This window comes from Ahaetulla prasina, chromosome 7 (assembly GCF_028640845.1).
Source record: "Ahaetulla prasina isolate Xishuangbanna chromosome 7, ASM2864084v1, whole genome shotgun sequence".
NCBI lineage: Eukaryota > Metazoa > Chordata > Lepidosauria > Squamata > Colubridae > Ahaetulla > Ahaetulla prasina.
The window spans coordinates 64,464,439-64,490,273 of record NC_080545.1 but is presented as its reverse complement, the minus strand read 5'-3'; the positions used below and the strand labels follow the sequence as shown (position 1 = coordinate 64,490,273).

General features: G+C 40.7%; 1 long non-coding RNA gene across 1 annotated transcript in view; it reads left to right on the top strand.

Moving 5' to 3' along the window:
- Window positions 1–2,446: 2,446 nt before the first annotated feature.
- LOC131202152 (uncharacterized) overlaps window positions 2,447–25,835 on the top strand; it is a 40,405-nt gene continuing 17,016 nt past the window's right edge. The window contains exon 1 of the long non-coding RNA XR_009156080.1: window positions 2,447–2,708. This is a non-coding gene — a long non-coding RNA (uncharacterized LOC131202152). The remainder of the gene's footprint in view (window positions 2,709–25,835) is intronic.

Genomic DNA, 25,835 nt, shown 5'->3' with positions numbered 1-25,835 from the left:
CCAATCAGAACACAAATAAATAATTCAGCAGGATTCGTGTATAAAAGAAACGTCTTTATATACAGTAATATAAAGCATGATGCATGTATACAGTACCTATGCAGTAGAAGCCAGAGCCAGAACTCAGAAGCCAGAAGCACAGAATCAATATAATCAGAGAAGCAACAGAATCACAGAAGTACTCTTATATATATACAGATCAGTCAAGCTAAGCCATGCCCAGGCTCTGAGCTGTCTGACATGGCTCTCAGTCACCAAATAGTTCCCATTGACTGACTTCTTGTTATGGTTATCCCAGCTCATAATTTCTTACAGACTGACAGGCCTCATGTCTCCTGCCTTGTTTCTCCTTACCATCTGCTACTGAATTGAGCTGTGCTCCTGACAGAATTTGCAATCATTCCCAATTGATTGCTGCCTGTCCCATTTACATTCCTCTGCAGCCACCCTAGCCAGACAGCAGAGCAATCAAGGCAAGGCTGATGTTATTCAGTGCATTTTCACCTTCATTACTTTTAGATGGGCTACAGAGAATGTTAGGAAAGGAGAACAGAGGGAGGAACTTTGAAGTGGCAGGAACTTGAATATGGTCCTGATGTGGTTCCATCAGCCACCCCTGTGGTGACTAATACACTTTGGCCTGAACCAAGATAGCATAGTGAGGCAGAGTGCAGGTAATACAAAATTATCTGGATGGTTACATGTGGACCATGGATTCCAAATCTGGGACCCCTGGTTTAGGCTGCTTTTTTTCTGTCTAAAGAACTCAACATTATTTGAGTTCTAAAGGTGTAGAATATATGTTTCTTTATTCAGGTTGCCACTCATTCACTAGGCTTGGCCCTTTGTTTCACTCTGTTCTTTATGGACAGTTGTTTGTCAGTGTTAGTTAAGTATTTATTATTTCTTAGAGGGACTATGTGTTAGACTGCGGAAATTACAGAGTTATCTCACTGTTGTCTATTGCAGGCAAAATTTGTGCCTGCATTCCCATGAACAAACTTATCATTGTCTTGGAAATGAATATGTGGCTTTCAGCCAGAACAAAGTACACATAGTCCTATACATACAATCAATCACTCAATGACCTTTCAAAGATATCACAAACCCCTCAAAAGCTACTTACAATCTGTTTTTGAAATTATGATGGTCGTGTGATTATATTTTGGGTGCTTGGCAACTGGCTGACTTTAATGGCTGACTTTTGCAGCATCCCATAATCACATGAACACAATTTACAACATTTTTGCCAGTTTCTGCTGCTTAATTCTGGTTCCCAGCAAAAAACACCCATTGGGGGAAATTTATTTGCTTAATGGCTGAACTGTTCACTTATTGATTGGTAGTTCTTAAGTCAAGAACTATCAATACAGTAGGTATTGTATTTGTGGTGAGGCAAATCCAGGAAAAGTAAATTGAGCAGAACAAATCTCTTTATTCTTTTTTAATGACCTAGATAAGGCATTTGACAATGTAAATAGGTAGGCTCTCTGGATAATTTTGAGACATTATGGGTGCTTGAGGAAATTCATGAAGTTGATTCAGCTAGTTCACCATGGAATGACAGGACAGGTTCTTAAAAATGATGACTGTGGTCCAGATCTGACATTGTAATCAATACATAGCACTGGACTTTGTGAAATCGTGCATATAGTTACAAATCTATATAACCGCAAATGGTCAAACTTGTTTCTTAACAACTTATTATGGCAATCTACAAGAAAATCTTAATAGAATGAAGAATGTATCTATAGCATTCCTCTAATCTAAAAAGCTAGAAGTCTTTTTAAAAAATTATATAAATTTAATTTGTTATATGAACAAATTAAATTAATATGAACAAATTAAGTCTTTTTATATGAAGATTTGTACCATTTTTATGTTTTCAAAGGAAAATATAAATGAGGATAGATTATTTGAAGACTTTCCAATCACATCTTTTTTTTTTTTTGTTTACATTTATACCCCGCCCTTCTCTGAAGACTCAGGGCGGCTTACAGTGTATAAGGCAATAGTCTCATTCTATTTGTATATTTTTACAAAGTCAACTTTGTAATCACATCTAATCTAACTTTCCAATCACATCTAACCGTCCCATCTATTCTGGCAGGAAGAAGGATATGTTGTTCCCATCCATGAAACAATACATCTGCCCGGATTCAGGTAAAGAGTCTTTTCTGCCATGGCACCCACCTTTGGGAACATCATGCTCCCTGAACTCAGATTGGCAACCTTGCTGACCTTCTGGAAGGGTGTGAAACCATGAATTTGGCATCTAGCCTAGGGATCTAGTTGTGGTGGTATGGAGTTCACTAAATGCCTATTTTATTGATTGTACTCTCCCACAGATTACATTTTTATTGCTTATTAGTTTTTAAATATTGTTTTAATGTTTTTAAATTATTCTTGTGATTATTTTTTGTTTATTTTGTTGTATTATGTTTTTATGCCATTCAGGGACACATAGACTTAGAATAACTTTATTGTCACTTTGAATGTTCCCTAATCGGCTGTTCTGTCTCCCCCCACCGCAGTCCGGGAAGCACGGGAAAATGACTCAATTAGCCAGCAATTGGGTCCACAGCAGCTATCAGCTCTGGCAGCAACCCAGCGAGCATTTGCCAAGGTTTTTCTGTTATCTTTCTTGATGCCGGCGTGTCAACCAGGAAATCAGGAATAAACAGCACTTCAGCTCAAGTTCTCTCTAGGTTAGTTTGATTTGTTCGTCACGAAGCAGTATAGCAGCCCCTCCTGCTTTTATACCCTGTGGGGTGTGGCTCCATGACGCAGCACTTTCTAGGCCTGCCCCACCCCAGCTTCTGTTGTTCCCGCCTCTCTTGTCTACGAAACCTGGGGTCTAACCAGGACTGATTGTCCTCAGGGGTCTGGAAGTGTTTCCTGAGCAGGGGGAGATACAGGAGACAGAGGCCTCGTCACCTCTTCCACCTGGCCTGCCTTTGGCTCCTGGAGCTGAGCCAGGGAAGCCGGCCCTGCAGAAGGGAGCCCTGATGGCCCTTCCCCCTCTCTCTATGAGTCACTCTCTGGCAGGGGGCCAGGCCCCGGGGGGGTGGGGGGGCTGGAGCCACAACATCGGCATACATTAAAATGAAATTTCATTGCATACAGCTCTCAAAGAATCTCTCCTTCTAATATACACTACATAAACATGACAAATAAATAAATAAATAAACAAATAAATAAATAAATAAATAAGCATATACCCACATATATTATATGACAGTGACGGTGAAACAACACAATCTAGCTCAAATGTATACATGTACATGGCAAGAGAAACAAATCTTGTGAGTTTACCAAACAGATGGCATAGGGAGCAAAGCTGTTACAGAATTGGATAGTCATGCTAGAAATACATAGCTGAGATGGGCAACTATATAAATTTACCAAATAAAAAGCTGATAAACTGACTGCTTAATTTTATGTTCTAGAACCTTTAAATTATCAAATTCAAGTTGACTACATAATTATTAGATGCCTTCATTTTATTTTGCTCCTTTAGTTTCCATTCATCATAGTTCGCTATGCCACTTTCTTCAAGGAACTCGGGATCTGTACACGCTTTCTAATGGAATCAAATTTTACAATTTTAAAAAACATGGTTTATAATTTCATAATATTGTATGAAAGAAACAGTGAATATGAGGGGTAGCATTTCATCTCCTGAATTTATCCTTCAAATTGTCTCTGATTTTTTTAACCTTTTTCCCTGATAAAACAATAACATTCCACTAAAGCAAGTAAACAGTAATTGGAACATTCTCAGAGAGTGCTAGGCAGAACGGAAGAGATCTGAGAGAGAGAAATATGAGGAGAGAGTGCACAAAGTAAAGGGGGAGGGGAAGAAAATGAATCCATCAAAGTTTATTAAAAGAAAAGTAAGTTGGACAGCATAGTAAATTATATTTCTATAAATGAGCACAAATTATTATTGATGTTTTCTGAGCAGAGAAAGCTTACAATAATTTTTCATCTAATATTATTGGTAAATAAACTTTTTAGTTTTTTTAATCAATTGGCTCTCTGACCAAACGAGAGAGAGAATACAGTAATCCACTCCCACATAAGATGCTACACTATGAGAATAAGAGAGAAGGTAATATACGATCTTGTAAAGGTTGTCTAAACTTAACAAGATTTTGATCGTATTTATTTCAAAACAAACTTAAAATAAATTATTTCATTTCTGATCATATAAATCCAGTTGTGCCATTACCTCTAGCAGGGTTTCTTAGGATAAAGAAATTTCTCCCTTGGCGCCATAGGAACATAGGAACACTTTTGATTCAAAAGGAAATGGTGCCCTGGAGCAGGGGTTTCCTACCTTGGCAACTTTAAGACTTGTGGACTTCAACTCCCAGAATTTCTCAGCCAGCATATGCTGGCTGAGGAATTCTGGGAGTTAAAGTCCACAAGTTGTAATTTTGTCAAGGTTGGAGACCCCTGCCCTGGAGCACACATTGATTCACATATACCACCTGGAATTGCTCTTCAAGTCAAATTTATGTTTTCCTGGGATTGTTTTGAAATTGCAGAGAGTAGGAAATGAAGCAATTGTTTGAAAGAGGTGCCAGGTAAGTACCTTTGCATACTCCAAACACTTCCTTCTTTGAATCCAAAACATTGTGCAGCCTGCTCACAATAGTGCAAATTTGCCCTTGCAGGGTTTTTATTTCATCTTTTCCCTAGCCTATAAGTGAGACAGATTTACAATAAGCTAGCTCTACTATGATAAAATTGTTTGTTTGTTTATATATATATATATCCCATTTTTATTTTTTTTATAAATAATTCAAGGCAGTGGACATTTCCACTCACTTTCCTTTTTCTATTTTCTTCACAACAGTCCTGTAAGGTGAGTTGAGTTGAGAGAGAGGGATTGGCTCAAGATCACCTAACTGATTTTATGGCTAAGGCAGGATTAGAACTCATTGTCTCCGATTGGTGCCTTAACCACTAGACCAAACTGGCTCTCAAAAAACAGATGTATAAATCAATATGTACTCTCAGTTATTGTACAATAACAACTGTGAGAAGGATCTAGGTATCTTAATGGACCACCACTTAAAGTATGAGCCACTAATGTGTTCAGCTGCCCAAAAAGCCAATGCAGTCCTAGATTGCATTGACAGAAGGCTAGCATAAAAACTATGAGAAATTACAGTGCTGCTTTATACTGCGCTAGTGAGGCCACATTTGGAATACTGTGTCCAGTTCTGGTCTCCGTGATACAAAGATGTTGTGACCCTAAAAGAGTGCCGAGAAAAGCACCAAAGATGATAAAAGGCTAAATCGATTCTCACCTAGTTGTGCATTCATTTTACCATCAAACATGAAACAGGAACATATGTTTATTGAATTAATATATTCAAATCAGTAGTTGAAATAGTTCTAGAAATTGTATAATACCATGTTCTTTCGTAATGTAAATTGAATGTGGAAATATTGGTTTTTAATAGGTCAAGCCTAAAGGTTATACACAGAAGTCCAAACTGTTGGCTGCAACTTGGCAAGGGAGCACAAAGTCAGAGACATTTATTTTTCTTTTCACTTCCTTGTTATTAATGTCCTTTGTGATGTATTAGAAATAAATTATGTAGACCTGATCTACATTAAACCAGTTTCCTAAACTAAGATCACGGAAATGGATTGTGAAACTTTTACATACTGATTTCCTCCCTCCCCTCCCCCCGCCTCGCAAAAAAAAAAATTTTTGTGAAGAAAAGTGCCAAGACCTCAAAAAAGTGCCACACTAGATGCTGGCAAAGGAAGTAAAACTCAAATGTCATACTTATTTCTCTGAAATTGGACTTTGTCTCCCTCTCAGAGGGGTACTTGACCTTATGCTGGATAAATGTGATGTGAACCTATCACTTGTGAATTTTTTTGTTTATAATTAAGTTTATCTGAGGTCCAGTTTGCTGAAGTGAATGAGTTTTCCCATTTTGGGGGGCAACTATTAAACCCTTGTAATTATAATTAACAATTAAACTAATTTTCATGATAGAATTATCTTAGCACCATATATTAATGCAATTTACTGTGTTTTCAGACAGAATTATGTGCCACTACCCAGGTCCAAACTGCTTTTATATTGGCAGTAATGTGGCCCTCTAGTTTTGTTTTGTAATGTTTCTGGTGCCTACTGTAATAAAACCTTTGTTTTGCACATGGACATCTGATTTTCTGAATACTGGAAAATATCACATAGCTAGAATTAATCTCATTTTTAAATTATGGGAGGAGTCAGTGTGCTGTTCACACGTTTACCGCAGATTATATTTTACAACTGTGATTTTTTTTCTGTTGTATGTTTTTTGATTTTCGTCTTAGCACAGCACGTTTCTATTGTGAATACGTTTGAGACAAAAGGAGGTTGTTCCCCTCCCCCCCAGCTGTCTCACACTGAATCTGCATTTGCAGAAGAGCTGCCACCCCTCCCCCACATTCTGGTTCTACAGCAGCTGCTCTCACTGAAAACCGATATTTGAGAGGCCCTTTTCTCCCTAAACCAGTTCTAGCAGGAAAGCTGGAGAGAATAAAAACCCAGACTGGATTTCAAGTTGGAGCCCCTGCAGTGTCTTTTACTGAAGGATCTCCAGTTCATGTAACAAACTAGTCCACATCTTCCGTTTAGCTCTGCTGCTAATGGCATTTACTCTGGCTCCAGCCGCATGTTTTAACAAGGGGACTGCAGCGTTTGGTGTTCTGTGAATAATCCAGTCCAGAGATTCCAGTCAGCCCTGGTGCGGCAGAACCTCAGCCTAAACAACAGTTGATGTCTCATTCCAGTTCAGAAACCAGTCTCAGCCGGCTCAAACCGGCTTTGGCTGGATGGATTGGCAAACGTGTCTGATCTGTCTCTTTTTTTCCTTCCATGGATTTCGATTGCCCCACCCATACAGAAGCAGCACAGAGAAAAAGCTTATTTCTATTTTTATGTTGGGATTCAGGGCTGGCCTAGAATTATTTCTACTACACCCTGTAGCAAACGGGGATGCCAAATTCTTCTAAGTTCCCCAACCCCGTTTATATTTTTGTAACAAAGATAAATTGTCTATTTTTTCCCTCCAAAAAAATATATGCAAAAGAAAGGTGTGGGTGTGCTTTCCTTTTCACTGCCCAACCATTTTGAGAATATCTTCTACTGGTGAGAAGAGACTGACCTGTTTGCTGGACCTTTTCTTAAATACAGGCAGTGCTTTTGTACCAGGACCACTTTAGTTGTCTTACTAGGAAGAAATGAAACTATATCCCGTATATTACGGACACCCTCATTGTGGCCAATACTACTTTATGTATTTCTCAACTTCCACTTCACCTTGGTAATGAGGGATTTACTAAATGTTTTGGAAAGATTTCCCTATATACTGTGATGACCATGTTGTCCAGAAAAATCAAATATTGCCTGTCCTTTCCCTGTAAACAGGGAAATACCCTAATAAGGCGGACTACAGCATCTGCTTTCCTCCCTGATGACAGCAAAAGAAGCTTATCCAAGGACATCTCATTCCTAGTTCAGTAAGATAAGATCTCTTGCTGTAACTGTAAGTGAAATGAATGTTAATTTCATACCTTATTTCAAGGTACTGTAGAGTTGGGTGCATTAGTTACACAATTTATTATTATTGAGATAACAATCTCTTGGTTTCATTGAAATGTAGATTTCTTTTATAATAAAGGCCATAGCTGAGGCTGAAGGAAGCTAAAATTAACAGCCATGGGAGATTTCCTCTATTTCATGCCCAAAGGAGCAGGCATACTCAGTACTTATCTATTAGAGGAATAGAAAGGTGTTAAGATTAACCACTCCGGTCCTGGGCTGCATAACTCTTAACACTTTGCTCCCATCTGATGGCCACCCAGAGTTTTGCAGCCTAGATCTGGTAGCTGTAAATGATGATAGGGGAAAATCGGCCTCCCCACCATGAGTTCTTTTAACAGTTTTGACAATTCTGAAATATTGAGATGGAAAACAACAAATTCAAATTAGCAACATTTATTATTATTGCAGAGTACATTATTCTTGTTAGTACCTAGTCAGCTACGACTGACATGCCCTCACAAGCTAAAAGATAGGATAAAATTTATTTCTGTATAAATTTATCTCTGCTTCACCACCCTTTCAAACAATTTATGCTTGCAGCACCCCTCTGAGGTAGGAATAGGATATTACATGAGAGTATTTAAGGAATAATTTACTAGCTAGTACTGAAAGAGGAATATTCGCCACAAAATTCAGTACAGATACAATACACAATATAATTTGTATCATTCATTAATCCCATCAGCTAATTAGATTAAATTTAAATCCTCCTCCTCCTAAATAGAAAATAATGGGCAAACTATAAAAGCACTTTAGTGAGAATGAGGTCTATGATCATTCTGTAATGGAGTTCAAGTTATTTGGATATGGTCAGAATTATAGGTGCAAATATGATAGTTTTTCTATTTGACGGTATGAAGAAACAATCAAATTTACCTACATGAAATGAATATCAGAAGTCCAGGAGATTAAAAAACCACTTGGATGTATTACTATCTGGAAAGGCTAGAAAATTGGCATTAATTGTTAGGAAGTTAAAAAAATTAGAAAATTAATTTTTCCTAGTACTAAGGGATGAGGGAAGAGAAATATAAATCTAGGAAACCAAAACAATTGTTTATAGGATATAGATTTCATAAGATTTGAAAAAGCATTCTGTCTTGTTCTTAATGCCAGTTTCTAGCAAATGTATAGATTTTATCAAAACCAAAACAATATTTCTGTCTTTTAATTCAATTGTAGATGCTGTACATCAATTATTTTTATGGCTTCAGGAAACTTTTTTAAAATTCAGTTATAAAGTTTACTTGGCTATCATGTTTTGGCTATTTCTTTTAAACAAGAAAAAATCTGGCAAATCCTTAAAAAACTACAAGTTTAATCTAATTCCAAAACAGTACTTGGTTTAGTGCAAAAGGAATTTATATCTCTTTGTAACTTGAAACTATGATGCATGGATCCCAGATGGTTTCATTTAAGAGAATAGTTTCTAGAATAAAATAACTTTTCTTTCCTGTTTCTGATTAATGTTATTTTTAAAAAATCCCTTCTTACCTTTATGGGTAGAATGTGTCTTTCTCAGTCTTAGGTTCTCTACAAATGGCCTGGGAGCTTGAAGGTTCTACACGGTATCTTAGCTATTCATGTACTTCAAGAGCTCTGAAGTAGTTCCTGAGATCTATTGGAGCCACTCTCCCAGTTTAGGACTCATAGACTCAAGTGCTTCTACCACTAAAGGTATCAGGATTATTACTGGGTATATATCTACAACACACACACACACACACACACACACACACACACCCCAAGTGTTTTTCTGTGTGTGTGTGTATTACTGTGTTAACATTAAATAAATAAATAAATAAATAAATAAATAAATAAACATTCTGGAATGATTTTTGGAAAATTTAATGAACTAGTTAACGGAATAACCCAACTCTATATTTCCACTCTTGGTGACCCAAGTGATGCTGTGGCCATCCTCTTGTGGTGCCTGGAGGCTGTGGGGGCTTGGATGGGGGATAACAGGCTTCAAGTGAATTCTGGCAAGACCGAATGGCTTTGGATACATGGGGCTCCGGGATCTGAGACCTTGTTATTTTTAACCCTAGATAGGGTAGCACTGCCCAGACAGATCTGGTCCGCAACTTGGAGATTCTCCTGGACCCACACAGGTCGCAGTCACAGTTAGGAGAGGAGCAGGTGGCACTCGAGGCTAGCAGAGTCTTTGCACAACTTCATGTTGCATGTCAGTTGTGGCCTTTCCTGAGTCGGAATTCCCTGTGGTTAGTCGTTCAGTCCCTAGTTATCTCATGTTGGACTATTGTAATGCACTTTACATGGGGCTACCCTTGAAGAACATTCAAACACTACAATTGGTGCAGAGTGTGACAGTATGGACAGTTTTGGGCCCCCTAAGAATGGTCCCTGTAACACTACTTCACCAAGAGTTGCAATGGTTGCTAGTTTGCTTCCGGGTGCAATTCAAGATGTTGACCTTTAACGCTCTTCATGGCATGGATCCAGGTTACTTGAGGGACTGTCTCACCCAGGAGTGGTATTCACTTACCTTCGCTACCGGTTTGCAAATGTGAGCGCACCTCCATGCATGTGCAGGACCTTCTGCACATGCGCAATGCATCAAAAACGGGATGTGATTACGTCCGGGCAGGTGGGCAGAGCCTCCTTCCGCCACCGCTACCGGTTCACCTGACTCAGATAGAAGCGGCTGAATACCACCCACTGGGATTGATCCAGCCCACTTATGCTGGCAGAGGAGGCATGTTGCCAGTTCCATCAGCCCAATTATTCTGGCTGGTGGGGTCCAGGAGGAAGGCCTACTCCGCTTTGTTCCTTTCCTTTGGAACATTTTGCCCTCCAATGTGAGATTGCCCCCAATCCTTTTGTAAGGTAAAGAACTGGCTCTGCCAGTTGGCCTGAGCCCCAATTGTGAACAACACAGTGGAGGTTGTTGATGAGTAACAATAAATCCCATCTCCCCCCCCCCATTCCACCTCCCCTCCCTACGTGTCCTTAGATTTTAATCTTTGGTTTTTAATTTATTTATGTTTTAAAGTAAATATATTTTTATGACCCGAAGCCGCCCAGAGTAATATGAACAGCCAATAAATTTTATAAATAAATAAAACATATTAACCCTTTATGCAAATAATTTGCCTTCTCATTTTTATTCTTCTCCCATTTTATTTATTTTTGCGTTTATTTATTACATTTTTTAGCTTATATTTTGGGATTTGTAATTTAGTTCTTTCTATCCATGTATTATGCATCCTCCTCTCTCACAACTCTTTTACTGCTGCAGAATAAGTAAGTCCAATACATCTACCAGATACTGATTATGCCTTTGCTGAAAAACTTGCTCATCTTTTCTTGTATCTTTTCTTTTGACTGATCCCTTCAGTTGTGCCCTGTGTAGGTGAGGAACTTCTTAAGCAGCATCAATTACAATTCCTATCTGATAAGAATTGCATAGCCAATTTTAATTCTCTGTGTCAGAGCCAGGCAGCTGCATTTCTTGTCACCTGGTTCCAGTGCTTGAATGTCTGTGTAGGATTTATATGTACTGTTGTCAAACCTAGGGTGGCAAATACTGAAAGCTTTTATTTTGTAGTAAAAAAGAAACAAGAAATTCAGCAATTACAGAAAGTTACCATTTATGTATCATGTTCAGTCCTCAAAACAATTCACATATTTCAACAATCTTTCATTGTTTATGGTAGATTAATAGAATTATTCTGTATTGAAAGGCGGAAGTAAGGTTTGAAGTTTGAGTTTGTTAATTTGAACTATAGAACCCACAGCTCTTATTTAGCTATTTTGTGATGCCAGAGCCTTCTCTGTTTTCCTTTCTCTACCTCAATATTTTACATCTCAGTTTGATGTTGATTCTTTGTATCTGCAGTTTCTCCCAATGGAATGCAGAATGGGCCAGAAGTGAGTTGCTACAGTGCAATCTGCCCAGAGACGGAGTCAAAATTGTTGGCCACGCCTCCTCTTGTGACTGTTGGCCCCAGTTTTCGACTCAGTCATCTGACAGAGACACATTAATAATTTTGCTCCTGTTTGCAATCCACTTCTGGACCTTGGAACAATGCAGGATTCAGATTTTTTTATTCCTTTTCCTCTGCTCCGTTTCTGTTTTATTCCCTGGCTTCACGCCTGTGCTAGAGGTCTGGCAACGCCGCATTAAGGCAGCAGCAGCTTGGCCGCTCCCCACGGACAGGGCCTTTTGGGAGGGGAACAACTTCCGGGTTTCAGCCCCAGCCGTGGCATCACAAATCGGTTTGCGCTTGGCTTCGTGGCAGCGCTTCAGGCGCCTAACGAGTGACGGCCATTATTTAGCTGCTCGGCGCTGTCTCTATCCCCTGCGGATTTCAGCCTGCTGAGTTTTACCCTGCCGGATTTCCCCCTTCTGGGAATCACATAAAGCTTTGGACTGCCGCGCCGCTGTTTCGGCCAGTGGGCATCGTGAAAGGCGTTATCTCACCCAAACTCTTCAGCTGAGCAGCGGGCTTCATCTTTAAAGCAGCGCTTTCGCGCTGCCCCCCCTTGCTTCTGAACGAGCCATGGAGGCTTTTCTTTCCTCAGTGGATTTGACTACGGTGCTGGCACGTCCTAGGGCTGCCCTGGACAGACCACCCGAGGATTGACTTGCTGAGGCACTTTAGCCTCACAAAGGGGGGGGGGTTCTTCATAGGTGCTGGCAATCCCTATGTTTGCCCTAGGCAAGCCGTCCACCCTCCAGGCTTGTGTGTGTGTGCTGGCTAGTTCCTGCGAACAGGCATAGCCGCCACAACTTGGGTCCACAACTCCCTTACTAAAATGGCTGACAAAATCAGGGCCAGGGAGGAGCACAAGTCCAGGGAGGAGCCAGGGGCTTCTACAGGCAGGAAGGCACTGTGCAAGACCCATAATGTCTCTAAGGAGAGACAGCCTTCCAGGAAGGACCCCAAGCAGACATCTGCTGAAAAGCAGACAAGGCGTGACCATCAGGAAGCTCAGTCACTGGCGAGTGATCAGTCAGCTTCCAGATCACTGCAGAACCAACAGACAGATCCTTCTACCAGGGTCTGGTCACCTGAGAGCGCTGGCTCATTATCACCAGGATCAGTCACTGCAGGGCCCCTTTGAATGCACTATCGCACCAAAAAATCCTAACCCTGCTCCACTTTTGGTGGCATCAGTGCCTCAACTGTCTGAATTGCCTGAAAATTTTCAGTTGCTAATTTCGCAGGCTATCTTTAGGGGTGTTGCAGAGGTGTTACAACAGCAGAAAGCAACCTCCCTTGCTTCTGCCTCCTATTCCTGGCACGCACCGACTTCCCCTCCGGCCAGTCTGACAGACCCCCCCCCCCAACCGGTCAACTTCCCATTCTGCAGTCAGTGGCGGGTTATTTCTGGGGGAGGAGGCCCAAAGGACCAGGACCTCTCGGGTGATGAGGGGGCCCTTCCTGACGTTCCTGCATTCACAGGTCTTTTTCCTTCAGGCCTCTTCAAGTCTCTACTGTTCAAGGTGAAGGTCACCGCTGGACTTCAGGATGAGATTCCCTCCGAAATCCAGCCCACCCAAGGACAAGGTCATGGTCTATTTTCTGAGCCTGTCACTCAATAACTTTTTGTTCCTGCTCCCAAGCTGTTCACGGATGTAGTTCGCAACCAGTGGAGCAGCCCAGCATCTCTTCCCACTCCCAGTGGTTCGGACAGGCGAAATTATAACATGGCACCTCAATTGGCACTATTACAGGTATCCTCCGTAAACTGTCCGATTGTGGCCCTAGCTTCCCCCTCTTCTTATTTGGCCAGGGATCCCTCTGAGCGTCTAAAACCAGAGGAGAAAAAATTGGAATTATCCTTTAGGAAAACGCACCAGGCAGCTACCTGGGCCATACAGGCCTCTACAGCGGCATCCTTTTTCACTTGATCTTCACTCATCTGGCTTCAGCAGTTGCAAGCCAGGTTGTCATCTAGTGAGGTCTGCCTTCATCAGGACCTCAACAAGATCATGTCCGCCAATCAATTTTCGGCAGATGTAACATTAAATGCCGCCAAATTCTCTTCTAGGGCCCTGGCATCAGCAGTTACCTCCATTGTAACTGCTGATGCCAGGGCTATTATGGCTCCGACAGTGGCCAGCCGAATTTAAGGCCAAATGAAGGCTGGCTTCTTCCCCATATTTGGGTATGAAATTGTTTGGAGAGTCTCTTGAACCTCTACTAGTAGAGGATAAGGACAAGCGAAAGGTGCTGCCTTCCGTGATCAGAAGAGCGGACAGGCAAGCTGCCCCTTATTATTGGAGACGCCTTTCATTTCAATCCACGGGAGGGTTCCTCTCAGCAATGCCTCTATATTCAGGGAGCCGGGCGTCAACCTGACAAATCTACCTTTTGAGACCTATCCTGTCAGTTTGGCAGTCAAAGACGCCCCTTTCGTGGGTCTGGCAGCCGCCAGTTCCGCAGACAAAAATGACTTAACCCCCAACCCTCCAATAGGAGGGAGGTTGAGCCTCTGTGTAGACCAGTGGGACCACATAACCACAGACAGTTGGATTCTCGTGACCATCTGGCGAGGACTATCACTGGAGTACCTCTCCAGCCCACCCAACTGCTTCGTGCAATGCCCTGTCTCCAAAAGCCACTTAAGACAGGATCTGATGGAACGTGCGATTCAACACCTAGACATAAAAGCAGTAGAACCAGTTCCGCAGGAACAATACAGACAGGGGTTTTACTCCATCCTGTTCGTTGTGCTGAAGTGCTCGGGGGGGGGGGGGCTAGAGGGCAATTCTGGACCTAAAGACCCTCAACACCCACTTGGTCTACAGGAGGTTCAAAATGTGTTCCCTTCTCTCAATTCTTCAAGGGATTCGTCCCGGAGATTTCATGGCCTCAGTCGTTCTGTCGGAAGTGTACCTCCACATCAGGATCTTACCAGATCATCGGAGGTTTCTGAGATTTTGTTATGTGGGTCGCCACCTTCAATACCATGCCCTGCCTTTCAGCATTGGCCCTGCACTGCTTCACGAACGTACTAGTAGCCCTAACAGCCTACCTGTGACTATCCAGGGTGAGGCTGCAGGCTTATCTAGGTGACATATTGATTCAGGCCTCCTCTCTCTGAGAGGCGATGGAACACCTAGACTTGACACTACAAACCTTACAGTACCATGGGTTTCTGGTGAATTACCCAAAGAGTTATCTGACACCAGTCACCAGATTGAACCACCTCAGAGCCATCAGGCTCCACCCTGGGGCAGTCTTCCTGTCCCAGGAAAGGAGGGTCAGCCTAGGGGCATTAGTAGTTCAGGTTCTGTGGCACCCCAAGATTCCTTTGGCCACGCTATCCAAACTACTAGGCAAGATGATCTCTTGCATACATCTTGTGCCAGGGACCTGGGGCCTGGCTACACAGCCGAAGCCTTCAATGGCTCCTGCTACCGTATCAACGGGCAGGCACTGCCAATTCCCAGACAAAGATCAGGGTTTCCCTTACTGTGAGATGGTCCCTCCACTGGTGGGAGTCATCAGCCCTTGACCGAGGTTCCCCCATACAGGAGCTGACATTGGACGACAGCCTTTACAGCTAGGGAGCCCACCTTGACTCCCAAGTGGCTCAAGGTCACTGGTCCCCGCAGGATAAACTGTGGGATGAAGGATAAACTCCAACAACATAAACTGGTTGGAGTTGAGGGCGATCCATCTGGCTCTGAGACATTTCCAGAGCTCTGTCCAGGGACATCACATGCTCATATTGATGGACAATGTTGCCGTAAAGGCACATGTCAACCACCAGGGCCGTACCCAATCACGGAGTCTCATGAAGGAAGCCCTCCAACTGGGCAGGTGGGCAGAGACCAACCTACGCTCTCTCAAAGCGGAACACATCGCCGGTGAGGCAAATGCTTAAGCAGACTTCCTGAGGACCACAGTGGACAACGCCGAGTGGTGTCTCCACCCCGACATCTTTCGACAGATCTGTTCCCTATTTGGGACACCGCTAGTGGACCTGTTTGCCTCACGCCTGAATGCACAGTTACCTTGTTACATCACAAGTTTCCTGTCCCAGGGGGAGGAAGGGACCAACGCCCTCCGCTGCACCTGGGTCTCTGGTCTCCTTTACGCCTTTCTACCTCTACCCCTGATATCGGGTGATTCGTAGGATCATTGTGGAGGGCGCAGAAGTCATTCTGGTGGCTCCTTACTGGCTACGGAGATTGTGGTTCATGGATCTACTCAACTTATCCACATCAAGACCTTTGTTGTGTCTCGCTCGCTCCCCTTGCCGCAGCTGGGCCCCTCTTATCTCCTGCCGGACGATGTCGTGTCCCACTCCTCCGCTGACGGCCGGGTCAGGGAAATCCGAATCAGGCTTGCCTCTGCAGCTCTGCCCAAAGTCCTAGCAAAGTCCTCAGAGCAGGCAGGAGACCAGAAAGTGACTTCAGCAAGATAAGTTCGACTTTGCCTGACTCAGAGACTGCCAGAAAGCAGATCCTTTATATAGGCCATGGGGTGTGGCTCCATGACTCAGCACTCATTAAGGCCTGCCCCTCCCTTCCTTCTGTTGCCTCCGCCTATCCAGTCTTCTGATGCGAGGGTGACTCCAATCAGCAGCTGTTGGAAATAAACTTTCCTCAGGCTCACATGCTGTGGAGGAGGGGGAGGGGTCTAGCTGCTCCGTTTGCCTGGGCATGGAGTCAGGGCTGGGGCCGGGGGGTGCTGCCTCCTCTGCAGCCTGCTTGGGCATGGAGCCAGGGCTGGGACCGGGAGATGCCCCCTCCTCTTCAGCTTGTCTGGGCATGGAGCCAGGACTGGGGCCGGGAGGCATACATTCCTCCGTGTTCGGGAGCAGATAAGAAGGCCCCGGCTGCTGTGAGAGTGGGCAAGACACAACAGACGCTGATAGTTCGGAAGAATATCCTGGCATGCCCCCAGCCCTGGCACCATGCCTGAACAGGCCGAACAAGACAAAGGGCCTGACATGCCTTCAGCCCCCAGTCCTGGCACCATGCCCAGGCAAACGGAGCAATTAAACCCCTCCCCCACAGCATGTGAGCCTGAAGAATGTGAGGCCAGTCATGAGCTAGGATTGCCAACAGCTGGAGGCTAGAGAGATCCTCGCTTCCGGAGAGTTGAGAGGTGACGTCAGCAAAAGGAAGGGAGGGGCAGGCCTGGATAAGTGCTGAGACATGGAGCCACACCCCATGGCCTATATAAAGGATCTGCTTTCTGGCATTCTCTGAGTCAGGCAAAGTCTAACTTGGATTGCTGAAGTCACTTCCTGGTCTCCTGCCTGCCTTGAGAACCCTGATAGGACTTTGGCAGAGCTGCAGAGGCACGCTTGATACGGACTTCCCCGACCTGGCCGTCAGCGGAGGAGTGGGACACGACAACCTTGGAGAATTCGTCCAGAGAGGATCTCTCTCAGCCAGGGCGTCCTGCTCCATCCAGAGCCTCAGTGGCTCCAGTTGACTGCCTGGCACTTGAGGGGGTCCTCTTGAGGATGGAGAACTACTCTGACAAGGTCATCCGGACCATTCAGGTGGACAGGAAGCAGTCCACTATCAGGATCTACAATTCGACCTGGAAAGTATTTGTTAATTGGTGCACCCAGCACCATATTAACCCTGTCTCAGCTTTTGTTCCACAGGTACTTGATTTCCTACAGGACGAACTCAACAAGGGGCTGGCCCACAACACCATCAGAAAGCAAGTGGTGGCCCTTTCCACCGTCTTGTCGAAAACAGACAGGGAGCCGCTGGCGCACCACCCAGTCATCCGCAGGTTCCTACGGGGGGTGGGTGGGGTGGGGTGCAAATAACATCCGCCCTCCGGTTGTTCACAGATACCCTATCTGGGACTTACCCAGGGTGTTAAAGGCACTGACTCTATCTCCCCTCAAGCCCTTGCATACTGTGAGCCTCAGGTTCCTCACCCTTAAGGTGGCCTTCCTGGCGGCCATCACATCGGCACGGCGCATTTCTGAACTGGCGGCCCTTTCTATGAGGGCCTACCTTTGTATAGTCCATTCAGACAAGGTCGTTTTGCGACTTGACCCCTGCTCATTTCCAAGGTGATCTCCTTGTTCCATAGAGCCCAGGAGGTCATATTGCCTAACTTCTGTCCTCGGCCTTCCCATATTTTGGAGAAGCATGGCATACCTTGGATGTTCAACGGGCCCTTAAAATTTATATCAAACGGACTGCTCCCACTAGGAAATCTGAGGCTCCCTTTGTTTCGTTCCAGCTGACTTTACTAGGCACCAAAGTGTCCCCTTCAGCTATTGGTCGCTGGATCAAGGCGTGTATCGCCCAGGCTTATGAAATGCAGGCACTGCCTGTTCCCAAGTGCATTACTGCACATTCGACACGAGGTGCAGCTACCACTGCTGCATGGGCCACACAAGCCTCCCTCGAGGACATTTGCAGGGTGGCCACCTGGACTTCTCCTTCGCCTTTTAGATGTTTATGCTTCTGCAGAAGCTTCATTTGGGAAGAGGGTCCTTCAACAGGTTCATTTGGCCCTGGGGGCTTCAGCTCCAGTCCCCACGGCATCCCACCCTTAGGACAGCCAAACTTTGATATGTCCCACTTCTGGCCCATTCCGTATTCCATTGGGAGAAAGGGCGCTGGTTCTACCGTGAACGCCTCTTCTCCAATGATGCGGAATGGGCCAGTCCCACCCAGCATTGGGGGCCTGGAGCCAGTCCTTACTAACCTTTGGCTGAGCTTCTCTTTCAGGCTATCTTCGCCAAAAACGGGCCAATGGTCGCAAGAGGAGGCATGGCCAACAATTTCTCAGTCTCTGGGCAGATTGCACTGTAGCAACCCACTTCTGGCCCATTCCGCATCATTGGAGAAGAGGCGTTCACGGTAGGACCAATGCCCTTTCTGCTTAAGTTCTCTGAAAAATAACAATTTGCACTTATCACATCTTTGGCAATCAAATTGACATATTCTTGAAATTTTTCATGGGTCTTCCTTGAATGGATTAAGCTATTATTTGTTTTTATATACATTTTTAGGGGTTTTCTATAAATAGTAGATGAATATTCTTGGAAGTGTCTGAACTTTTACCCATTCAAACATATTTTAGTTTGCTATTTATTAATTGTATCAATGTTAAATGAGATATATAAAATACTTTAAAAATAACTGCAAATATTACGTCTAGGAAAAAATAAGTCAAAGTCAAGTCAGGATGAAACTATTATTATTAATTTCAGTATGAGACATGGGAAGGATGCCAAAAATAGTAAGATGAACATAGCTGTTTTTTAGAGAACGAAAAGATTTATAGATAAAACAGGAGGAAAACTGACAAGATTTGGGATCATCCAGTTCAGGAAAATTCTGATTTCAGGAATAATAGTGTACATATTTAACCCTGAAAAGAACGTATCTTTTCTTTTATGTACACTGAGAGCATATGCACCAAGACAAATTCCTTGTGTGTCCAATCACACTTGGCCAATAAAATTCTATTCTATTCTATTCTATTCTATTCTATATTGTTATTATACAATTCCCATTTATCAAACTTTTTCATTCCTGATGGAGAATAAAGGAAGGATCACTTGGTGTCCAACTTTTCATTTCTACTCTGCTGATGTTATGTACACAAAGGGTCAAAGCTGGAACAACCAATGTTTCCCATTCTGTTTGGGTTGAGCATTTTAATTAGCCACAGTATTATCTTCATTGGCTCTGGAAAGTTTTATGATTTTTGACTTTAATATAGATAATGAAAATTCTTGCCGAATGTTCATGCCTCTCTCTTTCTCTGCCTTTGGTGGCCTTTTGTCCCATTTTTGTCAGTTAACTATTTTGATGTTTGCTGATCAAGCTACATTTTTCGTCAAAGAAAATCTGCTTATTTCTATGGGGAAACACAAACACAGCTACTTATTTAAAAAAAACATTTATTCACAAAATGTGCAGCTAAACCAATATGAATTATGGATAAATATGTCATACTTAATATTTGTATGCAAAGCTTGTGCATACCTGAAGAAAACCATGAAGAAAAAAGAATTATATTAAATTTAATAACCCAGTTAGGAATAATGCTAAGCCATCATTAATAAGGGGCCGTGGTGGCTCAGGCTGTAAGATAGCCTGTTATTAAAACACAGCAGCCTGCAATTATTGCAGGCTCGAATCCCACCAGGCCCAAAGTTGACTCAGCCTTCCATCCTTTATAAGGTAGGTAAAATGAGGACCCAGATTGTTGGGGGGGCAATAAGTTGACTTTGTAAATATACAAATAGAATGAGACTATTGCCTTACATACTGTAAGCTGCCCTGAGTCTTTGGAGAAGGGCGGGATATAAATGTAAATAAAAAAAAATCAGATAAGAACAAAAGGCTGCATAGGGTTTTGGATTTAAAAATGGAAAAAATAAACACATGCAGTGCTGCTCACTTCAGTAAACTATAACCCTGGATGAATTGCTATATTTACATTCTTGTGCCAATCAGCCTTGTTTTGCTAGTTGCACCTGGATCTATTTGTGAACCGCACAAAAGGAAACTGCAAAGAATAACAATGAAAGTCACATATTATAAAGAGCTGGAAAATGAGTGAAACTTACAGAGGCAATACAAATATGGGAAGAAGTATATATCACTTTGATACATAAAGAAGGGAATGATGCGGGAAAGAAAACCATAGTAATACTATTGTCCTTATTGAAAGTTGATTATAATCTTTATATTACAATATTAGTTGAACATTTAAAGAAATGTATATCCAAAAAATACAATGTATATAGTTTAAACAGGTTATATCCCTAAGAAAAATATAAAGAACAATAGCACAATTATAATAAATACAACAGAATATATTACTGTAATAACAAGGAATTTATTTTTTAAATAACTTATTTTTTAGATAAAGAAAAAGCCTTTGACAATTTGTAATGGCCATTTTTACTTGCACTTTTGAATAAAATAAATACTAGTGAAGAATTCAAAAGCTTGGATCAAAAGCATATATCAATGGCATTATGGATAATGGATTTCTGGAAATATTTCAATAAACAAAATTACCAGACAAAGATGTAATACGTCATTACTATTTGTAATTGCTTTAGAAGCATTAACTAATAAGTTTTGAAAAGAGAAATATCAGGCATCAAAATTCAAAGAGAGAAATATAAAGTTCTAGTGAAATGTTTGGAACACATTTCATAATAATTACATCAGATTGTGGGATAAATTTAAAAAGACCTTGAAAGGTAGAAAAATTTAAAACTCTTGGTTAGGATTAATAGTGAACATTAAAATAAATATATTATCTAAAATTATTATTTATTTCAAATGGTACCAATTATAATCCCAGAAAAATACCTTGCAAAATATATTTATTTGGAATAAAAAAACCCTCCTTGCTTTTCTGAAGTTTAAATTATATTATGGTGTAAGTTATTTGTGGTGGAAAACAGAATGGATAAAATCTGAATGGCAATAGCAGAATGATAATATTGGAAGGAGCGGGTCTTGTTAATGGGTTTTAAAGAAGATTAAAATTTGGAACGAGATTATGAGACAAAGTTTAATAAACATGGAATTCTATAAAATAATAAGTCCAGCTATCTTACTTGTAGCTTCATTTTTAAATGTATTTTATTTAAAAATAATTATTGCAATAAAAGTATAATTACATATATGGATATGTTGCATTTAGCTTCCTGAAATAGATCAAAACCACAAGAATTATCTAGTGAAAACCAGAAATTTACCAAGGTCAATACACACATACGCATGCACACACACACAGAGTTATTAAAATATGACACAGAGATGTTATCTAAAGCTCATCCAGAGCTCCTTATCCAAAGCTAAGGGAAAAAAAACACATCATGTTATTTAGATAGTATATAACTGTCAGGAATCACAAAAAGTAGTCAAATGATATAACAAAAAATATTTGCTTGAAATACGATACAGAAGGAATTTATCATATATGGTAATGTAAAAAGCAAAACATACACAGTACTATTTAAAAAATAATTTCTTTTCATAAAACATTACAAATTAAAAAGAACAAATACAAGCTAAGAAAAATAAAAGTATAAGAAGAAAAAATAGAAAATAGAAAAAGAATTATATTAAATTTAATAACCCAGTTAGGAATAATGCTAAGCCATCATTAATAAGGGGCCGTGGTGGCTCAGGCTGTAAGATAGCCTGTTATTAAACACAGCAGCCTGCAATTATTGCAGGCTCGAATCCCACCAGGCCCAAAGTTGACTCAGCCTTCCATCCTTTATAAGGTAGGTAAAATGAGGACCCAGATTGTTGGGGGGGCAATAAGTTGACTTTGTAAATATACAAATAGAATGAGACTATTGCCTTACATACTGTAAGCTGCCCTGAGTCTTTGGAGAAGGGCGGGATATAAATGTAAATAAAAAAAAATCAGATAAGAACAAAAGGCTGCATAGGGTTTTGGATTTAAAAATGGAAAAAATAAACACATGCAGTGCTGCTCACTTCAGTAAACTATAACCCTGGATGAATTGCTATATTTACATTCTTGTGCCAATCAGCCTTGTTTTGCTAGTTGCACCTGGATCTATTTGTGAACCGCACAAAAGGAAACTGCAAAGAATAACAATGAAAGTCACATATTATAAAGAGCTGGAAAATGAGTGAAACTTACAGAGGCGCAATACAAATATGGGAAGAAGTATATATCACTTTGATACATAAAGAAGGGAATGATGCGGGAAAGAAAACCATAGTAATACTATTGTCCTTATTGAAAGTTGATTATAATCTTTATATTACAATATTAGTTGAACATTTAAAGAAATGTATATCCAAAAAATACAATGTATATAGTTTAAACAGGTTATATCCCTAAGAAAAATATAAAGAACAATAGCACAATTATAATAAATACAACAGAATATATTACTGTAATAACAAGGAATTTATTTTTTAAATAACTTATTTTTTAGATAAAGAAAAAGCCTTTGACAATTTGTAATGGCCATTTTTACTTGCACTTTTGAATAAAATAAATACTAGTGAAGAATTCAAAAGCTTGGATCAAAAGCATATATCAATGGCATTATGGATAATGGATTTCTGGAAATATTTCAATAAACAAAATTACCAGACAAAGATGTAATACGTCATTACTATTTGTAATTGCTTTAGAAGCATTAACTAATAAGTTTTGAAAAGAGAAATATCAGGCATCAAAATTCAAAGAGAGAAATATAAAGTTCTAGTGAAATGTTTGGAACACATTTCATAATAATTACATCAGATTGTGGGATAAATTTAAAAAGACCTTGAAAGGTAGAAAAATTTAAAACTCTTGGTTAGGATTAATAGTGAACATTAAAATAAATATATTATCTAAAATTATTATTTATTTCAAATGGTACCAATTATAATCCCAGAAAAATACCTTGCAAAATATATTTATTTGGAATAAAAAAACCCTCCTTGCTTTTCTGAAGTTTAAATTATATTATGGTGTAAGTTATTTGTGGTGGAAAACAGAATGGATAAAATCTGAATGGCAATAGCAGAATGATAATATTGGAAGGAGCGGGTCTTGTTAATGGGTTTTAAAGAAGATTAAAATTTGGAACGAGATTATGAGACAAAGTTTAATAAACATGGAATTCTATAAAAATAATAAGTCCAGCTATCTTACTTGTAGCTTCATTTTTAAATGTATTTTATTTAAAAATAATTATTGCAATAAAAGTATAATTACATATATGGATATGTTGCATTTAGCTTCCTGAAATAGATCAAAACCACAAGAATTATCTAGTGAAAACCAGAAATTTACCAAGGTCAATACACACATACGCATGCACACACACACAGAGTTATTAAAATATGACACAGAGATGTTATCTAAAGCTCATCCAGAGCTCCTTATCCAAAGCTAAGGGAAAAAAAACACATCATGTTATTTAGATAGTATATAACTGTCAGGAATCACAAAAAGTAGTCAAATGATATAACAAAAAATATTTGCTTGAAATACGATACAGAAGGAATTTATCATATATGGTAATGTAAAAAGCAAAACATACACAGTACTATTTAAAAAATAATTTCTTTTCATAAAACATTACAAATTAAAAAGAACAAATACAAGCTAAGAAAAATAAAAGTATAAGAAGAAAAAATAGAAAATAGAAAAAAGAAAAAAATAGAAATAAGGAATAAGAAATAAGGAAGCTTAGCAACATTGCTTTCCCTTAAAATACAACAAATAGTTTGGAGCAAATGGTATGAATGGTTAGAAAATAGGAACGGTAGATAAATAAATAAATAAAAATAGAGTAAGATAGAACTAAAATATGTGTAAATAATAGGAAAGGACTGTCTTGAATAGCTGACAAACAGTGATATCTGTATAAATGTTGTATGTTTTGTCTTTCGTTTTAATGTGTTTTAAAAATAAAAAAATTTACACTGGAAAAATACAACGAATGATCTCTTCTTCTCATATTTCATGTCTTATCCATAAAAAAAACCTTTAAAGGCACATTAATCAAATTAACTAACTTTGATCAAATTAACCAACTTTATATTTCGTCCTTTTAACAATCTTGATTTGCAATCCCCTCAAAAGTTCTCATTTGTATATCCGGTATAGCATCTCCTACCACATCTTTCCCATAACCCATCACTTTTAATTTAACATTCAAAGTCAGACTCAATTTTATCTGATAAAGCTTGCTCTTTTTCCATATGATTTTTAAATACAATCTTTTATAATGTTAGATATTTTTAAAATTAATTTCTGGGTCCATTGTTTACAAATATCCTTCAATATACCCTATGTTAACTTATTTTGTTCATTCATTTATATATTTATTAAATTTATTAGTTGCCCATCTCTTACCGCACTCTGCACCAGCTGGAGCTTCCAAATGCTCTTCAAGGATAGCCCCATGTAGAGCATGTTGCAATAGTCCAAAAGCGAGATGTCTAGGGCTTGAATTACTGAGTGCAGAGACTCTTGATCCAGGAGAGGTCACAACTGGTGCACAACCCAAAGTTGTGCAAAGGCTGTCTTAACCATGACTGCTCTTTGACCAGGGGTATGAGTCCCAGACAACCCCCAAATTGTAGACTGAATCTGTTTGGGGTAATGCCACCCATCCAGAATTAAATATGTCAAAATTCTGAATCTAGGGACTCCATGAACCCAAAGCCATTTTATCTTGCCAGAGTTCAGTCAAAGCCTGCTGTCCCCCATCTAGGCCCCTATAACCTCCTGGCATCGCAAGAGGGCAGCTAAGCATCACTTGGGTCACTAAGAGCAAAAGTACAGAGCAGAGTATCATCTGTGTACTGCGGATACCTCAACCTACGTTGATGGGTGATCTTACCCAGTGGCTTAATGTAAATGTTTAAAAAGAGTGAAGAGAATACTGATCCCTGCGGCATGCTACAAAATAGTGTCTGTGGGCTGGATCTCTCCCTGTTAAGATTGATTTGGATCTGCCTTGGAGAAAGGAGACAGACCAATGTAAAACAGTGCCACCTAGCCCCCAGAGTTGGCCCAAAAACATACCATGGTCAATGGTATCGAAGGCTGAGAGGCCAAGGAGAGCAAGGATGATTGTACTACCTCCATCTCACTCTCACAAAAGATAATCAACAAGCAGGATCAATGCTGTTTTCATCCCCTAACCGAACTGAATCCTGACTGAAATGGGTTCAGATAATCTTTTCAGCCAGGACTCTCTGAAGCTGCAAGGCAACTACCTTTTCCACCACGTTCCCTAGGAAAGGAAGATTGCAAACAGGACAAAAAGCAGATGGGATAAAGTAATGGCTTTTTAAGGAGGGAGCAAACCAGGGTGTCCTTAAAAGATCCTGGAAATATCCCCTCCTGCAGTGATGAGTTAATCACTGCATGAGCCCACCTGTTAGTGACTGGTGGAAGTCCTAGAGATACTTGTCCCACCATTCAGGAGGGACAACAATCTAATTTACAGGTGGTGGCACTGAGATCATTGACTGGAGACCCTGTCCACTTCCTCATGTCCAACAGGGTCAAACTGTTCCCAAATAACTGGGCAAGACTTCTCCCCAGGCAACTGACATGGATTTTCCCCATGTATGGGATCTAACTGGGAACAAATCCGAGCAATTTTGTCCATTAGGTATTGAACATATTCCTCAGCACAGCCCTGAAGCCTTATCTGAGCCCACCTCACCTGAGCTGATTGCAGTCTAATTAAAATGAAAGAAAATAAGATTTAAAAA